Genomic DNA, 8203 nt, shown 5'->3' with positions numbered 1-8203 from the left:
TGAGTGAAGAATATCTGTATTTTTAGTATTTATATCTGTATTCAACTTGCTTCCAAACCTTATTAAATTTCATTTCACATTTCAGCCAGGAAAATTAGAGAGTGAGTACCATGTTGTTACCTGTTTAAACCCAATCAACATGATAGCACTTTTGATTGGTGTTTTCGTAGGCTGATGGGTAGGAAAGTGAATTCTGGTTGATTTTGTAAGCTTTTACTGAGTTCCATCAAAGATTTATCCATTTGCTCATCTTTTTCATTTGCCTATTATTGTATGCTCATATATCATATAGCCAAGTTTTCTACATTTACCAATATTTTAAATTATTTTTAAAATGATTAATTCCAAAATGACATGCCATACATATTTTAGGTAAAAGTTCTTAAATTTTAATTTTTTAAGATTTTTTAATGATATTTGTTGTTTCCATTATGGTTGGTTTACAGTGTTCTGTCAATTTCTACTGTATAGCAAAGTGACCTAAGCGCACGTGCACACACACACACACACACACACACACACACACACACACACACACACACGTATATATACCTTATTATTCACACATTATTCTCCATTATGTTCCATCATAAGCAACTCTACTTCCCTGTGCTATATAGCAGGATCTCATTGCTTATCAACTCCACATGCAATAGTTTGCATTTTTTTTAATTTATTTTTTCCCACTGTACAGCAAGGGGATCAAGTTACCCTTACATGTATACATTTTTTCCCCACACTTTGTTCTGTTGCAACATGAGTATCTAGACATAGTTCTCAATGCTACTCAGCAGGATCTCCTTGTAAATCTGTTCTAAGTTGTATCTGATAACCCCAAGCTCCCGATCTCTCCCACTCCCTCCCTCTCCCATCGGGCAGCCACAAGTCTCTTCTCCAAGTCCATGATTTTCTTTTCTGTGGAGATGTTCATTTGTGCTGGATATTAGATGCCAGGTATAAGTGATATCATATGGTATTTGTCTTTGTCTTTCTGGCTCATTTCACTCAGTAGGAGAGTCTCTAGTTCCATCCGTCTTGCTGCAAATGGCATTATATCATTCATTTTTATGGCTGAGTAGTATTCCATTGTGTATATATACCACTTCTTCCTAATCTGATCATCTGTTGATGGACATTTGGGTTGTTTCCATGTCCTGGCTATTGTGAATAGGGCTGCAATGAGCATGCAGGTGCATGTGTCTCTTTTAAGTAGAGTTTTGTCTGGATATATGCCCAAGAGTGGGATTGTGGGGTCATATAGAAGTTCTATGTATAGATTTATTAACCCCATACTCCCAGTCCATCCCTCTCCCTCCCCATCCCCATTGGCAACCACAAGTCTGTTCTCCATATCCATGATTTTCTTTTCTGTGGAAAGTTTCATTTGTGCTGTATATTAGATTCAACATTGAGTAATATCATATGGTATTTGTCTCTCTTTCTGACTTACTTCCCTTAGTAGGAGAGTCTAGTTCCATCCATGTTGTTGCAAATGGCATTATTTTGTTCTTTTTATGGATGAGTAGTATTCTATTGTGTACATAGACTACATTAACTTAATCCAGTCATCTGTTGATGGACACTTAGGTTGTTTCCATGTCTTACCTATTTTGAATAGTGCTGCAATGAACATAGGGGTACATGTATGTTTTTCAAGGGAGGTTTTGTCTGGATATATGCCCAAGAGTGGGATTTCTGAATCATGTGGTAGTTTTGTACTTAGTTTTCTAGGTATTTCCATACTGTTTTCCATAGTGGTTGTACCAGTTTACATACCTACCAATGGTGCAGGAGGGTTCCCTTTTTTCCACACCCTCTCCAGCATTTGTTATTGTGGACTTGTTAATGATGGCCATTCTGACTGGCATGAGATTCTACCTCACAGTAGTCTTGATTTTCATTTCTCTAGTAATTAGTGATGTTGAGCATTTTTTCATGTGCTTGTTGGCCATATGTATATCTTCTTTGGGGAAATCTCTATCCAAGTCTTTTGCCCATTTTTTCAATTGAATTGTTGGGTTTTTTTGCGGTTGAGCTGTATAGGTTGTTTACATATTTTAGAGATTAAGCCCTTGTAAGTTGCTTCATTTGAAACTATTTTCTCCCATTCCATAGGTTGTCTTTTTGTTTTGTTTTGATTTTTTATATATAGTTTCCCTTGCTGTGCAAAAGCTTGTCAGTTTGCTTAGGTCCCATTGGTTTATGCTTGGTTTTATTTCTGTTGCCTTGGGAGTCTGACCTAAGAAAACATTTGTGTTGTTAATGTCAGAGAATGTTTTGTCGATCTTCTCTTCTGGGAGGTTGAAAAAGTCTTGCCTTACGTTTAATGTCATACACCACATTAACAAGAGAATACTCAAAAAAACCACAGGATCTTCTCAATAGATGCAGAAAAAGCATTTGACAATGTCCAAGATCCATTTGTGAGTAAAAAAAAAAAACAAAAACTCTTACCAAAACTGGTGTAGAGGGAACATAGCATAATAAAAGCCATTCATTACAAACCTGTAGTAACTATAATACCCAATGGAGAAAAGCTGAAAGTCACTAAAATCTGGAACAAAACTTCATGCACCATGCAAAGTTTTCCCCTTTGTTGCCTTCTTATTATACTAAATTTATTCTCACTCTTGGATGTGAAATATTAGGATATTTCTGTATATCTCTGGGACCACATGAATTTAAAAAATCTATAATGAAGAATAACATATGTAATATTTCCCTAGGTAGCCTAAGAGAATAGGCATAGGTCATACTAACCCTATGGGGAAAAAAAACACATTTAGTAACCAATGCCTTATATACAAGTTTATAGGAGAGGAGAATTTGGGACCACAGCCTTTACCATGTGTTCTTCAGTCCTTTGGTATCACTAACTTAACTGCAGTTCAAAACAATGACAATGAAGATTTAACAATTTGTGTGTTTTATAGCTGGACATAATTTTTAATCACCTTATTTATTGTTCTCTTTATTTTTTTTAAATTTTACTTAAGTATACTTGATTTACAATGTTGTATTGATTTCTGCTGTATGATGGATTCTCTTGTACATATACACATATTGATTCTTTATTAGATTCTTTTCCCACGTAGGTGAGCTTAGAATCTTGAGTAGAGTTTCCTGTGCTATACCATAAATACTTGTTGATTACCTATTTTATGTATAGTTGTGTGAATATATTAATCCCAACTCCATATTTATCCCTCCCACCACCCCAAGTTTATCCTGCCCTTTTGTAACCATAAGTTTGTTTTACCTTTTTTGTTGTTGGCCTAACCCATAGCATATGGCAGTTCCCAGGCCAAGGACTGTACCTGTGCCCCAGCAGTAACCAAACTACTGCAGTAACAATGTTAGAGCCTCATCCTGCTACAACACAAGAAAACTCCCATATGTTTGTTTGCAAAGTCTGTCTGTCACTTTCTGTTTTGTGAGTTTATTTGTGTTATTTTTTAAGATTTCACATATAAGACATATGGTATTTGTCTTTCTCTGACTTCACTTTAGTATGATAATCTTTAGGTCCATCCATGTTGCTGCAAATGACATTTTTTTAATGGCTGAGTAATATTCAATTGTATGTATGTACCATATCTTCTTTATCCAATCCTCTTTTGATGGACATTTAGTTTGCTTCCATGCCTTGGCTATTTTAAATCTTTTCTGCAAAGAATATTGAGGTCCATCTATCTTTTTTAATCATGGTTTTCTCCATATATATCCCAGGAGAGAAATTGATGGATCATAGCATAGCTTTTTTTGGTCGTTGTTTGTTTGTTTGTTGTTTTTTGAGGAACATCCATACAGTACTCCATAGTGGTTGTACCAATCTATATTCCCACCAACAGTGTAAGAAGGTTCCCACTTCTCCACACACTCTTCAGCATTTATTTTTTGTAGACTTTTTGACCAATGTGAGGTGACAACTCATTTTAGTTTGATTTGCATTTCTCTAATAATTAGTGATGTTGAGTACATCTTCATGTGCTTTTTGGTCATCTGTCTTCTTTGGAGAAATATCTATTTAGATCTTCTGCACATTTTTAATTGGGTCATGTGTTTTTTTTTTAAATTGAGCTGCATGAGTTGTCTGTATATTTTGAGGATTAATTTCTTATTAGTTGCTTCTTTTATAAATATTTTATCTGATTCTGTGGGTTGTTCATTTCATTTTGTTTATGGTTTCCTTTGCTGTCCAGCACTTTCAAGTATAACTATGTCCTGTTTTTTATTTTATTTTTTCCCTTTTTTTGTGCTTTTTAGTTCCACACCTATGGCATATGGAAGTCCCAAGGCTAGAGTTTCAAATTAAAGCTGCAGCTGCTGGCCTATGCATACAGCCATAGCAATGCCAAATCCAAGCCAGGTCTGTAACCTACACCACAGCTCACAGCAATGTCAGATCCTTAAACCACTAAGCAAGACCAGGGATAGAATCCACATCCTCGTGTGTACTAATCAGGTTCATAATCCACTGAACCACAACAGGAACTCAACCATTTTTTATTTTTGTTTTTATTTTCATTACTCAAGGAGATGGATCCCAAAAGATATTTCTGCAATTTATGTGAAAGATGGTCCTGCCAAAGTTTTCCTATAAGAGTTTTATATTATCCTAAGTCCAGGTCTCTAAATATTTTGAAGTTATTTTTGTGTGAAAGAGAATGTTCTAGTTTTATTCTTTTAGGATTTTCCACATGTAAAAGCATGTCATATGCAAATAGAGACAATTTCACCTCTTCCTTTCAAAATATAATGTCTTTTCTTTCTTTTGCTTGTGTGCTCTCTCTGGCAGTACCATGTGGAATAGAAGTGGTAAGAGCATGTTCCCTTGCCTCACTCCTGATCATAGAGGTAAAGTTTTTTACTTTTTCAACATTTTATGAGTTTAGCTGTGGCCTTGTCACTCATGATCTGTAAGGATGTTGCGAGATTTTGTTCTCATTATCTACAGTGAAAGCCCAGACAGCACTAGGAACATTGTCAGAAATCAACATACATTTCAGAAATAAATGACAGAATTTCTCATTAAGTGTGGAATATGACAACTTAACCAAAAAAATTAAGAATGGAAAAATATCCTAATCAGATATGGCATGAGGAAATCATATCGGGGGCCCAATCCATGCACAAAATATTGAAATTAATATTCTGACTGCAAACTATAAATTCAGCATTTCACTTATGTGAATAATACCCATTTGTGTGAAAATTAATCATGTTTTTTTTTCTCCTTCCTTATAGTGGATTTCACCATGTGTAACTGGGAAAACTTACAGGAGTTTCAGAATTTCTCCTGGGATTTTCAGAGGAACAAGAGTTGCAGCCCATGATATTTATGCTTTTCTTCTCTATGTATCTCAGCATGGTGTTTGGGAATCTGTTCATCATTCTGGCCACCATTTCTGATTCCCATCTCCACACACCCATGTACTTCTTCCTCTCCAACCTGTCTTTTTGTGGACATCTGTTTCACTTCTACCATCATACTGAAGATGCTACAGAACATCCAGACTCAGAGCAAAGTTATAACCTTTGAAGGCTGCATGATTCAGATGTATATTTCTATACTCTCCATAGGGCTGGATGACTTCCTCCTGACTGTGATGGCCTATGACCGCTTTGTGGCCATCTGCCATCCCCTGCACTACAGGGTCATCATGAACCCACAGCACTGTGGACTGCTGGTTCTGGTTTCCTGGATCATCAGTGTTTCATATTCATTTTTACAAACCTTAATGGTGCTGCATCTTTCCTTCTACACAAACCTACAAATCCCCCATTATTTCTGTGAACTAAATCAGTTGGTCCAACTTGCCTGTTCTGATACCTTTCTTAATGACACAGTGATGTATTTTGTAGTTCCACTACTTGGTGGTGGTCCTCTGGTTGGTATCTTATATTCATACTCTAAGGTAGTTTCCTCTATACTTAGAATCTCATCAGGTCAGGGGAAGTATAAAGCATTTGCTACCTGTGCATCTCACCTCTCAGTTGTCTCCTTATTTTATTGCACAATGCTTGAGGTGTACCTCAGCTCTGCTGCTACCCATAGCTCACACTCAACTGCAGTAGCCTCAGTGATGTACATTGTGGTCACACCCATGCTGAACCCCTTTATCTACAGTCTGAGAAACAAAGACACAAAGAGGGCTCTAAAAAGATTTGTTGAGATGGCACTTATAAAAGGGGCAAACGTCCTGGGGCAGGACAAGGGCACAAGATGGCAGGGTTCATAACTTTGGAGCCAGAAATTGTAATTTTCCCAAATTTTACTTTTTATCATTTTTCCTACTCCCCCTAGTTGTTCTCAATCTTTAAAGAGAAAATTTGGGTAATTCCCATTTTTGGTGTGACTAGATGGATTATTTAAGAATAATGTTTTCTCAAACAAAGTATATGATGCCAAGTCATATTTTGTAAAGGAACTGTCTTTAATTGTATACTTTTTAAGAAAAAGTTAGTGTAGGAAATCATTCCTGTTTTATGTGTATGTCAAAGGATAATCTCAGACCAGTCTTCTGAGATTTGGCTTCTTCCTTCTTTCTATACCAATTTCTTTTCTTTTTTTTTGGTCTTTTTGCCATTTCTTGAGCCACTCTCGTGGCATATGGAGGTTCTCAGGCTAGGGGTCTAATCAGAGCTGTAGCTGCCAGCCTATGCCAGAGCCACAGCAACATGGGATCTGAGCCGCATCTGCAACCTACACCACAGCTCATGGCAATGCCAGATCATTAACCCACTGAGCAAGGGCAGGGATCAAACCCACAACCTCATGGTTCCTAGTCGGATTTGTTAACCACTGCACCACGATGGGAACTCCTCTATACCAATTTCTTAACTGCCCTTCCGATAATCTTGACTTTGGCATATATCATGTTTTACATAAATTCATTCAATTTTATTCTTCTCATTAGGAATTTATTCTCTTCTGTTCTTTAACTCAATTCTATCTTCACAATGCCTACCATGGTCACTGGCAAATATAAATTATCCAAAACATGTTTTCACATGGTGTCTTCAAGCAAACAAAAATTTGAATAAGTAAATTACCCTAATATGACATTAGATTTACAGATGACCTTAAATATGATGAAGCAAATTTTAAAATTATACATTATAGGCCTTTAATCCATTTGAATTTACTTGTGTGTATGGTGTTAGAGAATGTTCTATTTTTGTTATTTTATATGTAGCTGTCCAGTTTTCAAACTCTTGGAGGAAAACTTAGGAAGAATACTCTGACAGAAATTGCAACAATATCTCATAGAACAATGAAAATAAAAACAAAAATAAACAAATGGGACCCAATTGAACTCAAAAGCTTTTGCACAGCCAAAGGAACCATAAACAAAATGAAAAGGCAACCAACAGAGTGGGAGAAAATATTTGCAAATGAAGGGACCAACAAAGGATTAGTCTCCAAAATACATAAATGGCTTATGTAGTGCTATATAAAAAAAAAACTCAATCAAAAAATGGGCATAATATATAAATAGACATTTCTCTAAAGAACAAATACAGATGGCCAAAAAGCACATTAAAATATGCTCAATACCACTTGTTATTAGAGAAATCATATGACAAGATGGGGGGATAATATGACAAAAAGAATGTATAGATACAATATATATATATATGACTGAGTCACTTTGCTGTGCAGCAGAAATTGACAGAACATTGTAAATCAACTATAATAAAAATTAAAAAAAACACAATATGATATTACCTCACACAAGTCAGAATGGCCATTGTCAAAATTCTAGAAACAATAAGTGCTGGAGACAGTGTGGAAAAAAGGGAACCATCCAACACCATTGGAGGGAATGTAACCTGGTTCAGGCATGATGGAGAACAATTTGGAGGCTCCTTAAAAAACTAAAAATAGAACTATATGATCTAACAATGCCACTTTGTGGTGTATATACAGAGAAAACCATAATTCAAAAAGATACCACAAAGTTCACTGCAGCACTATTTACAATAGCCAAGACATGGAAGCAATCTAAATGTCCATTGCCAGAGGAATGGATAAAGAAGATGTGAAAGAATGAAATAATACCGTTTGCAGCAATATGGATAATCATTCTAAGTGATCATCATGCTAAGTGAAGTAAATCAGGGAAAGACAAATATCATATGATATCACTTATATGTAGACTCTAATAAAAATGATACAAATGAACTTATTTACAAAACA

The 8203-nt window shown here is 35.8% G+C and overlaps 1 pseudogene; it reads left to right on the top strand.

Annotated features, from left to right (window-relative positions):
- The first annotated feature begins 5368 nt into the window (after window positions 1–5368).
- On the top strand, window positions 5369–6242 carry LOC100626359 (olfactory receptor 7A10-like; annotated as a pseudogene).
- The last annotated feature ends 1961 nt before the right edge of the window (window positions 6243–8203 follow it).

Source organism: Sus scrofa, chromosome 2 (assembly GCF_054392235.1).
Source record: "Sus scrofa isolate SSC_HxYL_T2T_F1_AM1 chromosome 2, Sscrofa_HxYL_maternal_Yorkshire_Landrace_v2.0, whole genome shotgun sequence".
NCBI classification, from domain to species: domain Eukaryota; kingdom Metazoa; phylum Chordata; class Mammalia; order Artiodactyla; family Suidae; genus Sus; species Sus scrofa.
Note: the sequence above shows the minus strand (reverse complement) of the source record. Positions and strands in the feature narration are given on the sequence as shown.